This window comes from Scyliorhinus torazame, chromosome 19, assembly GCF_047496885.1.
Source record: "Scyliorhinus torazame isolate Kashiwa2021f chromosome 19, sScyTor2.1, whole genome shotgun sequence".
NCBI lineage: Eukaryota > Metazoa > Chordata > Chondrichthyes > Carcharhiniformes > Scyliorhinidae > Scyliorhinus > Scyliorhinus torazame.
In genome coordinates this window covers 36,030,836-36,046,798 of record NC_092725.1, presented here as the reverse complement: position 1 = coordinate 36,046,798, position 15,963 = coordinate 36,030,836, and positions in this window count along the sequence as shown.

Sequence of the window (15,963 nt, the reverse complement as noted above, 5' to 3'; positions counted from 1 at the left end):
TGGCCTAGATGGGCCAGGCTGCGGCCCGGGCGACTGGGATGGCGAGCTGCCAGCCTGTCCTGCCCGTTGCCCACCCGATGCACCTGGGACGGAAGGGGGGGAGTCCGAGGTGTCGCGGTGTACCGGGACCTCCCCTACAGGGGGAGCCGGGACGGACCACACCACCTCCTCCTCCCTCGGGGTGCCCGATGGCCCCCAGGCTTCTACATGGGTGGGGGATGCGAACGGACTGGCCATCCGACGCCCCCCCGACATCTGGCGCTGCCAGTCCTGGAGGCCCGTGCTGGTATCGACAGGGATCTGCAGGTTTGCAGCCATGGAGCCGAGGGGGTTGGCAAACCCTGTCTGTGACAGTGCGACGCCGGCGCGCACATGGCCACTGGCGCCGATGCCCTCAGCGATGGCCTGCAGAGACTGGGCCATGGCCTGCTGAGACTGGGCCATGGCCTGCAGAGACTGGGCTATGGCGTTGAGCGCCTCTGCCATCTGGCGCTGGCACTGGCTCATGGCCTCCTGTGAGAGGGCAGCCATGTCCTGGGCCCCAGACGCCGCCTGCACGGAAAGCCCCAGGCCTCGCAAACCGTTCCCCATGTCTGAAACCGTCACACCCATTGCCTCCACCGCGGACGCCACCCGTGCGGTGTCAGCCTGGGTGGCACGCATGACCGGCACCACTCCCAGCTCCTGGACGCGGGTGGACTCCTCCACCTGCGACTGCAGCCGCCGCATGCCGCCCGTCACCCTCTTCGCTCGTCTCCGGGCCGGTGGTTGCATCGGATCTCTGTGTGGGTGTGGTAACTCCAGGAACCCGGGATCCATCTGGGCGGCAGATGTTCGCTTGGGCTGGGCTGCCCTCCGACCGCCCGGCCCCTCTGCTGCTCCTACCTCCACCTGCTGTACCGGGACGGCTGTGTTGCACGCACCAGTGAGTGTACCAGACGCCTCATCACTAAAGTGCCCAACCGAGGTGAGTGTTTCTGCGATGGTGGAGGGTGTTGTTGACAGCAGTGGCGTTGTGTCGTGCTCTTCGTCCCACTCTGAGTCCATGGCACTTTGGGGTGGGGGTTCGTCACCACCCATCCACTCTGAGTCACTGTCCGGTATTTCGTCTTCCAGTGTAGTGCTGTCCCGGGTAGGGGTGTCCTGGGTAGTGCTGTCCCGGGTAGTGGTGTCCCGGGTAGTGGTGTCCTGGGTAGTGGTGTCCTGGGTAGTGATGTCCTGGGTTGTGGTGTCCTGGGTAGTGGTGTCCTGGCTCGGATGAGACGGGGGCCTGTGGCTGCCCCCCTCGTCGATGGGTGGTCGCTCCCGCACGTGACGGGGGTGTCGTCTCCCTGTTGCTCCAGGTCTCTCCGTCTCCCGTGGTGTGCGAGGGGCATCCTGCGGGCGTCGCATGCTGGAGGGTCCGGGTCTCTCCGTCTCCCGTGGCCTCCAAGGGGCATCCTGCGGGCGTCGCATGCTGGAGGGTCCGGGTCTCTCCGTCTCCCGTGGTGTGCGAGGGGCATCCTGCGGGCGTTGCATGCTGGAGGGTCCGGGTCTCTCCGTCTCCCGTGGCCTCCGAGGGGCATCCTGCAGGCGTCGCATGCTGGAGGGTCCGTGTCTCTCCGTCTCCCGTGGTGTGCGAGGGGCATCCTGCGGGCGTCGCATGCTGGAGGGTCCGTGTCTCTCCGTCTCCCGTGGTGTGCGAGGGGCATCCTGCGGGCGTCGCATGCTGGAGGGTCCGTGTCTCTCCGTCTCCCGTGGTGTGCGAGGGGCATCCTGCGGGCGTCGCATGCTGGAGGGTCCGTGTCTCTCCGTCTCCCGTGGCCTCCGAAGGGCATCCTGCGGGCGGTCTGCATCTGCGGGGATGGGTGCCTGGACGTTTGGTCCTGCGATACACAATGAAGCATGCATGGTTAGACATCAGGCAGTGATCAGGTGATATGGGGGAGGGGGATATAGGGGAGGGGGGATATGGGGACGGGCTGTCGGTGGCTCACTTGCTACTACGCCCCTGACCTCTGCATCAGCAACCTCCCGGTCGTCAGGTCCGCCAGCCAGTTCCAGGGCCCTTTCCTCGTGTTTGGTCAGTAGCCTCTCATCAGCGGGGCCTCCTCCAGTCCTCATATGCTCCCTATTGTTGTGTGCGCGCTTATCCTGTCGGGGGGGGTGGGGTGGCAGGGATAAAAGGCAACACTGTTAGGCAGGTATATGAATGCACGCCATCGGTTGCGCGTGCATTGCAGAGGTTAAGGTTAGGGCTGGATTCACTTGGGGATATGGGGGATATGGGGGAGGGGGGATATGGGGGAGGGGGGATATGGGGAGTGGGGATATGGGGGAGGGGGATATGGGGGAGGGGGATATGGGGAGGGGGATATGGGGTAGGGGGGATATGGGGGAAGGGGGGATATGGGGGAGGGGGGATATGGGGAGGGGGGATATGGGGGAAGGGGGATATGGGGGGAGGGGGGATATGGGGAGGGGGATATGGGGCAAAGGGGGATATGGGGAGGGGGGATATGGGGGAGGGGTGGATATGGGGGAGGGGGGGATATGGGGGTAGGGGGGATATGGGGGAGGGGGGATACGGGGGAGGGGGGATATGGGGGAGGGGGGATATGGGGAGGCTCACCCTGCCTGCTCTGACGAGGTCGTTCTCCTTCTTGTGGCACTGGGTGCCTGTCCGTGGTGCCAGGGCCGCAGCGGTGACGGCCTCTGCCACTTCCCTCCACAGACGCCGGCTGTGGCGTGGGGCAACTCTGCGGCCGTGCCCGGGATACAGGGCGTCCCTCCTCTGCTCCACCGCGTCCAGGAGCGCCTCCACATCCCGTGACTCGAACCTCGGTGCTGAGCGGCGGCCAGCCATCCAGTCGGGTGTTCCGGTCGGGTGGGGGGGAGCAGCGCGGCCTTATGAGCCGTCACGCCGTGTGGCACGTATGACGCTGCACGGCGTGAACCACTGCGCAAGCGCGGATCCCGTTACGTCGCTGCTAGCCCATTTCAGGCTGGAGACTTTCGCCCCATTTTTCCGACGTGACGCAAGTCGGATTTGCGCCGTGTTTTGCGCCGATCGGCGGACTTTCCGCCGATAACGGAGAATTTCGCCCCCTGTAGCTAGAGGGACTCCCAAAGACACGTCCCAGCTAGAGGGACCACCCATTGAGATCCCCTAACTTGAATAACCCCCCACATGGACCCCATAACTAGAAGGACACTCCCATACACCTCCCAGAAAAGAGATGCATATCTGGAAGCTAGAAAGCAGCCCAGATAGGGGCAGTGAAAAAGATTACAACTGCAACACTCACCTGGAAGCAAAATGTGTCTATTCCTGGAAGAAGAACAGCTGTGACCTGGGCCGGGATTCTCCCCTATCCGGCGGGGCGGGGGGGGTCCCGGCGGGATGGAGTGGCGGGAAGCACTCCGGCGTCGGGCCGCTCCAAAGGTGCGGATTTCTCCACACCTTTAGGGGCCAAGCCCTCACCTTGAGGGGCTAGGCCCGCGCCGGAGTGGTTGGCGCACCGCCGGCTGGCGGGAAAGGCCTTTGGCACCACGCCAGCCGGGGCCGAAAGGACGGCCGGCGGAACTCCGCGCATACGCGGGAGCGTCAGCGGCTGCTGACGTCATCCCCGCGCATGTGCAGGGGGGGATCCACTTCCGCATCGGTCATCGCGGAGGCTATGGCCGAGGCGGAAGAAAAAGAGTGCCCCCACGGCACAGGCCCGCCCGCGGATCGGTAGGCCCCGATCGCGGGCCAGGCCACCCCATGCCTCCCCCAGGACCCTGGAGCCCGGCCGCGCCGCCAGTCCCGCCGGTAAGGTAGGTGGTTTGATTCACTCTGGCAGGACGGGCATGGCAGCAGCGGGACTTCGGCCCATCGTGGGCCAGAGAATCGCATGGGGGGGCCCGCCGACCGACGCGGTGCAATTCCCGCCCCGCCGAATTTTCGGTGCCGGAGAATTCAGCTGCCGGCGGGGGCGGCGTGAATCCCAGCGGGGGGTCGGAGAATCCCACCCCTGTGTTCAAATCCCTCAGATCCAATGCAGGTCCGGAGCTCGCCGGAAGGCTTCTTTACGCACACCATGGAACTGACCCAGTCAGTTGGTTCCGTCACTCTGGAGAGGACTCCTTGGTCCTGGAGGTCCTGCAGCTGCTGAGGTCCTCTGGAGAGGACTCCTTGGTCCTGAGGCGGTCCTTGAGGGGTGCTGGGACTCTGCGAGGTGCATGAACCACAGGCGTGGCATCTTGTTTGAGCAGGATTTAGTAAGTGTATGGAAGCGTGCCCATGCCTTCGAAAACATTGCTGTGCTGGTCGATGATGGCATTGAGTTGCGCCCTGAAGTCCGCATCCTGGAAGGCAGACGTGTCCTCTGGAGAGAGAGAGTGTACTTGTTGAACGAGTTTTAGGAGTTTGCACGCCTGTGCGCCGAGCAGAGAGTCCTTCGAGGAGCCCACGATCTCGAAGGGAAGGATGGCTTTTCGCGAGTTGTGCGTCACTTCCAGTTGGCATGAACCGGTAGCAGGAATGACGTTGCCATTGTAGTCCACTAGTTGGCAGGTCGACGGAAGAATGGTTGGTTTAACCCCAAGGGTCTGAAGGTCTGACCACGCTAGGAGATTAGCGGAAGCACCAGTGTCCAGGCGGAATCGTATCTGGGATCGGTTAACCGTCAGGGTGGCACATCACTCGTCGTCTGGATCAATGCTGTGCACCGACAGCGGCTGGTGGTTTTGATTCGGGACAACCTGTTCTTTGTTATAACAGCGACTCGAAAAGGCTCCCTCGGGTCCTCGGTGTCACTGATCTGCGGGAAGTCGGAATCGGACTCGGTGAATGTGGGTTGAATTGCCCGAACGTTCCTGCGAGGCTGGCTGAAGTGATGTGGATTGGCAGGCTGAGCTGCTTGACAGCGGGCAGCATAGTGGCCAAGTCTGCCACATCGTAGGCATTGTTGTGACATTGCCGCTTTAAATGGGCAGCACGGTAGCATTGTGGATAGCACAATTGCTTCACAGCTCCAGGGTCCCAGGTTCGATTCCAGTTTGGGTCTCTGTCTGTGCGGAGTCTACACATCCTCCCCGTGTGTGCGTGGGTTTCCTCCGGGTGCTCCGGTTTCCTCCCACAGCCCAAAGATGTGCAGGTTAGGTGGATTGGCCATGCTAAATTGCCCTTAGCGTCCAAAAATTACCCTTAGTGTTGGGTGGGGTTACTGGGTTATGGGGATAGGGTGGATGGTGTTGACCTTGGGTAGGGTGCTCTTTCCAAGAGCCGGTGCAGACTCGATGGGCCGAATGGCCTCCTTCTGCACTGTAAATTCTATGTAAATGGGCGGAGCCACAGTTGCCGCACGTCGTGACGACAGTACGCTCGTTGCGCCACTGCGCATGCGCGGTGCAGTCCTGCATGGTGCGCGTCTGCGCACCACGTACCTTCACGTCACTGTCCCCTCGTTTGGCGCGTACAAGCGCGGGAGGCCGCGAAAAGCGCGCAAAATGGCCGCCCTCATCCAGGCTGCAGCCTTGGAGGTGTTCAATTGTTTGGACCCGTTCCGCCTCGTGGGGACCTTGCCGCGCTGTTTCATCCGCCTGTATGTGGGAGTACCGGCTGGTGGCATTTTCATGCAGGACACAGGTCTCGATGGCAGTCGCTAGGGTGAGTTGCTTAATTTTGAGGAGCTGCTGACGCAGGGGATCCGACAGAACACCAAATACGATCTGGTCGCGTATCATGGAGTCGGAGGTGGGCCCGTAGCTGCAGGACTGCGCAAGGATGCGGAGGTGTGTTAAAAAGGATTGGAAAGGCTCGTCCTTACCCTGCAAGCGCTGCTGGAACAGATATCTTTCGAAGCTTTCATTGACCTCTCTGCTGAAGTGGGTATCGAATTTGAGGAGAACCGTCTTGTACTTTGTCTTGTCCTCGTCGTCTGCGAATGTGCGGAGTTAAAGATGTGGATGGTATGTTGCCCGGCCGTGGAGAGGAGCAGAGCAATCTTCCTGGTGTCCGAGGCGTTCTCCCTGTCCATGGCTTCGAGGAAGAGCTGGAAGCACTGTTTAAAAATCTTCCAATTGACCCCGAGATTGCCGGCGATGCGGAGCGGCGGCGGGTTGATGTTCTCCATACTTCAGGTTGCCGGAATGCTGATTAGTTGCAGGTTGGTCTTAGAAGTGTTAGTATGCAACCACTCCTTGTACCATGATGTGTTGGGTGTTCATGATCACAAACAGGTCACCAACACTGGAAGTGGTGCAACTCTATTTTATTATAAGGTTAACTATATTAACATACTTGAACTGTGGGTAAATGCAATACCAGCTTTAACTGTTGACCCTTGCCTAGTCCTAACCAGGTGATTTCCTCAGCCACTGAACGGAGCAACCCGTTATCTATTGAGATTTCAATCCCCAGCCAAATTTACCTCATCCTCCCTCCTCTGATTTTACTGTTCCTTTATTCTTCATCAATCTCTCCCACTCTATAAACTCTCCGAACAATATTCGAAACCACCCCCTCCGTTTAGATATATCACTCAACATCTGTCATAAAATAAACCATTTCTAAGCCCTGCCTTGAATCCCTCATCATCCTCATCCTCTCTAACATTACTCCCTTGAACACTCTCTCCAAAGGAGCCCATAATGGCACCTTCACTCTTTCAAGCTGCCAACTTTCTAGCCTTTTTTAAAATCATTCATGGGATGTGGGTGTCGCTGGTTGGGCCACCATTTATTGCCCATCCCCAAGGGCTTTTATAAATCAACCACATTGCTGTGGATCTGGAGTCACATGTAGGCCAGACCAGGTATGGGCGACATATTTCCTTCTCTAAAATATATTAGTGAACCAGATGGATATTTATGACAATTGACAATGGCCATCATTAGGCTTTTAACTCATTCCAGATTTAAAAACATTGGGCGGGATTCACTGACCCCCCGCCGGGTCGGAGGTTCGCCGGGGGGGGCGGCGTGAATCCCGCCCCTGCCGGCCACCGAATTCTCCGGCACCGGAGATTCGCCGGAGGCGGGAATCGCGCTGCGTTGGTCGGCGGACTCCCCCCCCCGGCGATTCTCCGGCCCACGATGGGCCGCAGTCCCGCTGCTTCTATGCCGGTCCCGCCGGCGTAGATTGAACCAGGTCCCTTACCACCGGGACCTGGCGACGCAGGCAGACTCCGGGGTCCTCGGGGGGGGGGGTGTCTGGCCCTGGGGGTGCCCCCACGGTGGCCTGGCCCACGATCGGGGCCCTCTGATCCGCAGGCAGGCCTGTGCCGTGGGGGCACTGTTTTCCTATGCGCCGACCATCAGCCTCCACCATGGCCGACGCGTAGGTGAACACCCCCCCTGCGCATGCGCAGGGATGACATCACCAGCCGCTGACGCTCCTGCGCATGCGTGGACTCGCGCCGGCCGGCGGAGTCCCTTCGGCCCCGGCTGGCGTGGCGCCAAAGGCCTTCCCCGACGCCGGAGTGGTTCACGCCACTCCGTCCCGCCGGGACACCCGCCCCGCCCGGTAGGGGAGAATCCCGCCCATTTAATTTAATTTTCACCAGCTGCCATGGTGGGATGCAAACCCATGTCCCCAGAGCATTACCCTGGGTCTCTAGATTACTACTCAAGCAACAACCACTGCCTAAAGGGCCTGTTCCTGTGCTGTATTGTTCTTTGTATAGAAAAGAAGTATCTATAAATATAGAGTATAAAAATTGGCAAGTCATGCTACAGTTGTATAGAACCTACGGTAGTAAGGCCGCACTTGGAATATTGTGCACAATTCTGACCGCCACACTACCAGAAGGATGTGGAGGCTTTGGAGAGGGTGTAGAGGAGTTTTACCAGGATGTTACCTGGTCTGGAGGGTGTTAGCTATGCGGAGAGGCTGAATAGACCCGGACTGTTTTCATTGGAACGGCGGAGGTTGAGGGGTGACCTGATAGAGGTCTACAAGATTATGAGAGGCATGGATTGAGTGGATGGCAGGCATTCGTCCCAGGATGGAGGTGTCAGTCACTAGGGGCAAAGTTTAGAGGAGATGTGCGAGGCAGGGTTTCTTTGCTCAGAGGGTGGTGAGTGCCTGGAATGTGCTGCCAGGGGAGGTTGTGGAAGCAGATACGTTAATGGCATTCAAAAGGCATCTCGACAAATACATGAGTAGGATGGATAAAGAGGGATATGGCACAAGGGAGTGCTGAGGGTTTTGACCAAAGGTGGTATCATGACCGGTACAGGCTTCAAGAGCCGAAGGGCCTGTTCGTGTGCTGGATTGTTCTTTGTTATTCTTTGTTCTCTTTGTTCATTGTACTATTTCCAGGGCCACTTCCTTAAATACTCTGGGATGAAAATTATCAGGACCCAGAGATTTGTCCGCCTTCAACCCCATTAATTGCTCCCAAACCATTTATTTACAAATACTAATTTTTCTTCAGCTCCTCACTAAAACTTGTGTTTCTCAGAACTTCCATTACATTATTCATGTCTTCCTTTGTGAAGACAGAAGCAAAGTACAAATTTAGTTCCTCAGCCATTTCTTTGTTCTCTGTTACAAATTCCCCCGTTTCTGACTGTAAGGCACCTTATATTAGTTTTTTAATCAATCTTTTTCTCTTTATACCCACAGAAACTTTTACAGTCAGTGTTTATGTTCCCTGCTAGTTTACTTTCAAATTGTATTTTACCCTTCTTAATCAATCCCTTGGCCTGTCTTTGCTGAATTTTAAACTGTTCCCAATCCTTAGGTCTATTGATTTTTCTTGCGAATTTGTATGCATCTTCTTTGAATCTAATACTATCTCTAATTTCCCTTGTAGCCATGGTTTGTCCACAGTTCCCTTTCTACTCTTGCGCCAAATAGGAATAAATAACTTTTTGAGGTCATCTATTTATTCCTTGAATGCCTGCTATTGCCTGTCTGCTGTCCTTCCTTTCAGTCATGTTTCCCAGTCCATAATAGCTAATTCATGCCTCGTACCACCATAGTTACCTTTATTGAGGTTCACAACCTTGGTCTCAGCATCAACTAACTTACGATACATCTGTTTGTTTTAGAAAATATTTTAATGAAGCATTTGTAATTTTCACAATTTAACATATTGACATTTCTAAAATGCGGGTTGACGCACAAAATACCCCCTAAAATGACAACAAACAATAAACCACGTACCCCACTTCAATTACCTGTATACTAAATTCCTTGTCCTTATTTAACATTACCATGCCTGCTAATTTCCTCCCCTCCCACCTTTTTCCCTTTCTTCCTTACTGCTGACGTTAAGCTTTTGTTCAAGAAATCGATGAACGACTGCCAATTCCAGGCGAATCCCTGTATTGATCCTCTTAGAGCGAACATGATTTTCTCCAGACTGAGAAACTCTACTATATCCCTGACCCACACTCCTGACTTCAGGGGCTCCGAGTACCTCCATCTCAGCAAGATCTGTCTCCGGGCCACCAGGGAGGAGAAGGCCAGGATATCGGCATCCCTCCCCCACTTTTCCCCCAGATCTTGCGACACCCCAAATATTGCTAATTCTGGACTCAGTCACCCTACCTTCCAGGAATTCCGACATAATCTGCAAATCCCTGCCAGAATTCCCTCAGGTTCGGACATGCCCAAACATATGAACATGGTTGGCCGGGCTACCCCCACACCGCCCACATCTGTCCTCCACCTCCTCGAAGAACCTACGCACCCGAGCTACTGTCATGTGGGCCCTGTGGACTACCTTGAACTGAATCAAGCTAAGTCGAGCTCAGGACGAGAATGCATTTCCCCTTTTCAAGACTTTTTCCCACAGTTCAGTTTCCAGCTCCCTCCTAGCTCCTTTACCCACTTCCTCTTCACCTCTCTGATAGGGGTCCCTTCCCACTCTAACAATTCCCTGTATATGTCCGAAACCTTCCCACCTCCAACCCCTGATTTTGACAGCACTTTATCCTGTAGTCCCCTCAGGGGGAGGCGAGGAAAGCTTGGGACCTGTCTCCGTACAAAGTCCCGCACTTGAAGATACCTAAACCCATTCCCACCCGGCAAATCAAACTCCTCCTCTAATGTCTCCAAGGTCGCAAAGCCCTCCTGGATGAATAGATCCCCAAACCTCTCAATCCCTGCCCGCTGCCATACCTTAAAGCCCCCATCCAGACCCCCCGGGACAAACCGGTGCTTGTCATAGATCAGTGACCACACTGACGTCCCCTCCAGTCTCATATGTTGACTCCATTGCCCCCACACCCTCAGGGCTGCCACCACCACAGGACTTGTGGAGTACCGAGCCGGCGAGAACGACTGGGGCGCCGTCAGTAAAGCCTCCAGACTCGTACCTGCCTCCATCTGCTCCCAGACCGACCCCTCCCCCTCCCCCACTACCCACTTCCTGACCATCGATATGTTGGCAGCCCAGTAATAGTTAATAAAGCTTGGGAGAGTCAATTCCCCTTCCCCGTGGGCCCGTTCCAGGAGTGTCCTCTTTACTCTCGGGGTTTTACCCGCCCATATAAACCTCAATATCGCCACATTCATACTTCTGAAAAAAGCCTTTGGGACAAAAATTGGGAGACATTGAAAAAAGAAAGGACCGTCATCTTCACCGTCTGAACCCTCCCCGCCAGCGTCAGTGGGAGCATGTCCCAACTACAAAAGTCCCTTCTCATTTGGTCCACTGCTTTGCCCAAATTTAACTTGTGAAGCTGCCCCTAATCCTTGGCCACTTGAATCCCCGGTACCTAAAACTCTTCCCAGCCACTTTAAAGGATAGCTCCTTTCCTGCCCCCGTGCCGGAATAACGAACATCTCGCTCTTTCCCATATTTAACTTGTGGCCTGAAAATCGCCCAAATTCTCCTAATACCTCCATGATTTCGATCATCCCCCCCACCGGGTCCGTGATATAAAGCAGCAAATCGTCCGCATAGAGAGAGACCCTGTGTTCCACCACCTCTCACTATACCCCGCCAGGCATTCGCTGCTCTCAGAGCCATTGCTAAGGGTTCTATGTCCATGGCAAACAGTAATGGGGAGAGCGGGCATCCCTGCCTTGTTCCCCGACAAAGACTAAAGTATTCTGACCAAACTCGGTTAGTTCTTACATTTGTCACCGGGGCCTGGTACAGTAGCCGGACCCACTCCACAAATCCCTGCCCAAACACAAACCTGCCGAAAATATCCCTTAGATACTTCCACTCCTCTCGGTCGAAAGCCTACCACCTCAGCCTCGCGCCCCTCCGCTGGCATCATAATTACATTAAGAAGCCGTCTAATGTTGGATGTCAGGTGCCTGCCCTTTACAAGTCCCGTCTGATCCTCCCCAATTATCTCTGGGACTCCTCTCCTGGCAATCCTCTATTCAAGTGGCCAGGACCTGGGCCAATAATTTTGCATCTACATTCAAGAGGGAGATTGGCCTGTATGATCCACAGCTTTCCGGATCCTTGTCACGCTTCAGGATGAGAGAAATTAATGCCTGTGATAACGTTGGGGGAAATACTCCCAGCTCCTTGGACTCGTTGAAAACCTTAACCAGGATCAGCCCCAGTAACCCAGAGAACATCTTATAAAATTCCACTGGGAAGCCATCAAGTCCCGGGGCTTTACCCGATTGCATCACCCCCTGTCTATCTATCACCTATCCAAGCCCAGTCGGGCCCCCCAGGGCCTCCACCAGCTCCTCATTTACCTTTGGGAACTCTAGCCTCCCCAGGAATTGATTCATGCCCTCCTCCCCAACTGTGGGTTCCGATTCGTATAGCTGACTATAAAATTCCCGGAACATTTCATTCACCGCCCCGGGTCCGTCACCGTCTTCCCCCTCAAATCCTTTATTTCCCAATTTCTCTCGCCACCTCCTGTTTCCTCAGCTGATGCGCAAAATCCTGCTAGATTTCTCCCCATGTTCATATGTTGCCCTTTTTACCCTCCTCAGCTGAACCTCCGCCTTTCCTGTGGAAAGGAGCCCAAACACCATTTGAAGTCTCTGGCGCTCCTTCAGGAGCTCCTCATTTGGAGACTGTATGATTTCTCCTACCAACCTGTCCGTCTCCACCCGCTCAGTTTTATCCCTGTGGGCTCAAATCAAAATAAATTCCCCTCTAATGACCGCTTTCAGTGCCTCCCAGACCACCCCAGCTGCAGTCTCTCCCATGTCATTGATCTTTATGTACCCCCAAATGGCCTCGCTCACTTGCTCACAGATCTCCTCATCCACTAACAGCCCTGTATCTAGTCTCCACTGTGGGCGCTGGGACATTCCTGTGTCTGCCCGTAGGTCTATCCAGTGTGGTGCCTGATCTGAGACCATAAGTAGTGAGTACTCAGTGTCCTCAACCCCATGCTAACAGTATTTTATCTAGCATGAAGAAATCTATCCTGGAGTATGCCTTATGTACATAGGAGGAGAATGAATATTCCCTGCTCTTTGGTATCTCAAATTTCCACGGATCCACCCCTCTTATGCGCTCCATGAACCCTTGCAGTTCCTTTGCCATTGCTGATAGCTTCCCAGACCTAGCACTCGACCTGTCCAACCTCGGGTCCAGGACCGTATTCAAGTCACCCCCCATGATCACTCACTATACATCTTGATAAAGAATTCAGCCATGTTATGGCCATTCAGCCCCAAGGGTTCTCTCACAATTAGATTCCGAACTAATCCTTTCTCATTGCACAACACCCAGCCCGAGGTGGCCTGTTCGTTTGTTGGTTCCTCAACATACTGGTCTAGAAAACCATCCCGTAGACACTCCAAAAATTCCTCATCTATTGTACTGTGACTTGGAAACATAACAGCATTCCTTTTGTCACTGAGACAAAATCCTGGAGAGTTGCTGGCCTAGCCAGCATTTATTACCCATGTCTTATTTATTTTGAGTAGGTAATTCTGAGCTGCCACCTGATCCATTACACTCCATGTGATATATACCCCCACAATGCTGTTAGAAAAGTTCCGGTCTTGCGGTATGCTGGCTTCAGTATTTAAGGAGTTGCAAATTGTTCCGAATACTGTGCAATTATTCGGTAACTTCCTGAATTCTGACCTGATATTAATTAATTTTTTAAGTCTGATTGGGCAGAATCAGCTGTGGCTATTTTCAATGCCGAGGTCAATTTCAAGTGGTTAATCAAGTCTTATCGTTATTTAACAGTTCTGTAGCAGTTTGATATGACTGAGTGACTTTCTATACCATTTCAGAATGCCATTAAGAGCTGTGGCTCTAGAGTCACATATAAACCAGAGCAGATAATAATATCAAATTTCCTCCCATAAGAACCATAAGAAATAGGAATAGGCCATCGGCCCCTTGAGCCTGCTCTGCCATTCAATAGGATCGTAGCCGATCCGACATTCCTCACATCCATTTTTCTGCTCTTTCCCCGTAACCTTTGAATCCATTACTGATCAAGAATCTCTGCCTTAAATATACACAAGGACTCTGCCTCCACAGCTCTCTGTGGCAAGGCGTTGCAAAGACTCACTACCCTCTTAGAAAAGAAATCCCTCCTCATCTCAATCTTAAAGTAGCACCTCTTTATTCTGAGGCTATGCCCTCTAGTCCTAGACTCTTCCATGAGATGAAACCTCTTTTAAATCTTTGTCTGATCTTGGTTTTCTTTTGATGCCTGTCCAGGCTGTTTTTAAAACTACAGACATTTGGTTTTGATTTGAACCTCTACCACTGAATTCTGCTATTTTAAATGACTCAGGCATACCCCTTGATGCTGTGTTTTCTGTGGCATAGCTCGTGATGTAATTTTGATGGATTCGACTCGCAGCCAATCCCCTCTTCTGAAACATTTTGCTTGTTTTTGATTGGGATTGGTAGAGCCGTTCAGAAATTTTGGAGCAGAAAACAGGTTCCATTTTTGCTTTCAGTTTTGTTCTGAGAAGGAGCTGAGCAGAAGGCTGTTAAATATTTCTCCCAGAAAGGCTGGAGCATTTTTTCTCTCTGATATCTCAGCTGGAGTGAGCAGGTCTGGACTCTCAGTCCTCTGAAGGCTTTATCCTGATTTAAATGCTGCAAGCATTCTTCCCAGCCAGGTCTGTGAAAGCCTAGCCTCTGTTTGGAAGGCTGGTGAAGACGTAATGCTGACAGCGCTCCACTGAGAAAGGGCCTTTTACTTTCTCTTCACTAGAATTAATCTTGATCTGCAGAAAGAGCAGCCAAGCATTCCAGAGGAAGAGTGGATGGAAAACCCTCTTGTAAATTCTCATGGTGAGAATTTCAGTTTGACTCAGTGAGGCTGATGGTCCGTCTGGTGGACTCAAGGTAGAATTGCACAGACCGGAGGAGAATATTTTCTGTGAAAGCCCAGGTCAGTGGAGGGAAAGGTAACTTTCCAGACGAAGCCTTACAGACTGAGAGTTCTAGATGGAGACACACATCAAAAGATCAAAACCAAACGATAATTTCAACACTTCACGTCCTTGGAAGATTACTGACTACAAAGACTGTGAAGACAGTGAAGAGTCTCATCTGTCATCCATTATGATCCCTGTTATTTTGAACCAATCCTACCCTTTCCATTGTGTGTCTGTCTCATGTGTGTCCTGATGGAGGGTGGGATGAGGTTTGGGGAATAGGTCGATTAGTAGACCGTTGTTCAAGTGATTATTATTGTTTCTATTACATGTTTGTCATAGAATCATAGAAAAGTTACAGTTCAGAAAGAAGCCATTCTGCCCATCTTGTCCATGCCAGCCCGAGGATACCCAGGTGCCCTGTAGCCTAGAGCACATAAGATGCACATCCAGGTCATTTTAAAAAGAGTTTAGGGCCTCTGTCTCCTCCACCAAATCGGGCAGTGAGTTCCAGACTCCCACTTCCCTCTGTGTAAAAAAGGTCTTCATGTCCCCTCGACACCTTGTGCAACTTATCTTGAATCTATGTCCGCCTAGTTCTAGAATTCTTCACCAAGGGAAACAATTTTATCTTGTCCACTCTATTTCTTCTCCTCATAATTTTGTGCATCTTAATTAAGTCACCCACCAACCTTATTTGTTCCAAGGAAAATAACCCCAGCCTATCCAATCTCTCCTTGTAGCTATTCTTCTCTTATAATGAGTAACTGGCACAGTGGCACAGTAGTTATCACACTGCTTCACAGCGCCAGGGACCTGGGTTTAATCCTGCCTTGGGGTGACTGTCTGTGTGGAGTTTGCACATTCTCCATGTGTCTGCGTGGGTTTCCTCTGGGTGCTCCGGTTTCCTCCCACTGTCCACAGATGTGCTGGTGAGGTGGATTGACTGTGCTAAATGCCCCTTGATGTGCAGATTAGGTGACAGAAATAGGGCGGGGTTGGTTGGGTAGAGTGCTCTTTTGGAGGGTCAGTGCACTCTAGATGGGCCAAATGGCTTCCTTCTGCACTGTAGGGATTCTAAACAGTTTACAAAATGTTAATCTGGCGCCTGTAAGTCATTGGAGCAGTTGAGGGCCAAAGATCTCAGGAAAACATACAAATTATTGGTTAATTCACATAGAACAAAGAACAAAGAAAAGTACAGCAGAGGAACAGGCCCTTCGGCCCTCCAAGCCTGTGCCGACCATGCTGCCCGTCTAAACTAAAATCTTCTACACTTCCTGGGTCCATATCCCTCTATTCCCATCCTATATTCATGTATTTGTCAAGATGCCCCTTAAATGTCACTATCGTCCCTGCTTCCCCGATCTCCTCCGGCAGCGAGTTCCAGGCACCCACTACCCTCTGTGTAAAAAAACTTGCCTCGTACATCTCCTCTAAACCTTGCCCCTCGCACCTTAAACCTACGCCCCCTAGTAATTGACCCCTCTACCCTGGGGAAAAGCCTCTGATTATCCACCCTGTTTATGCCCCTCATAATTTTGTAGAGGGGGTCTTTCTGCCACCTATTTTGAATCTATGTTCTAAAATTTTCAACTACGGGAAATGATTTCATCCTGTCCACTTTATCTCTTTCCCCTCATAATTTTGTACACCTTAATTAAGTCGCCCCTCAGCCTTCTTTATTCCAAGGAAAATAA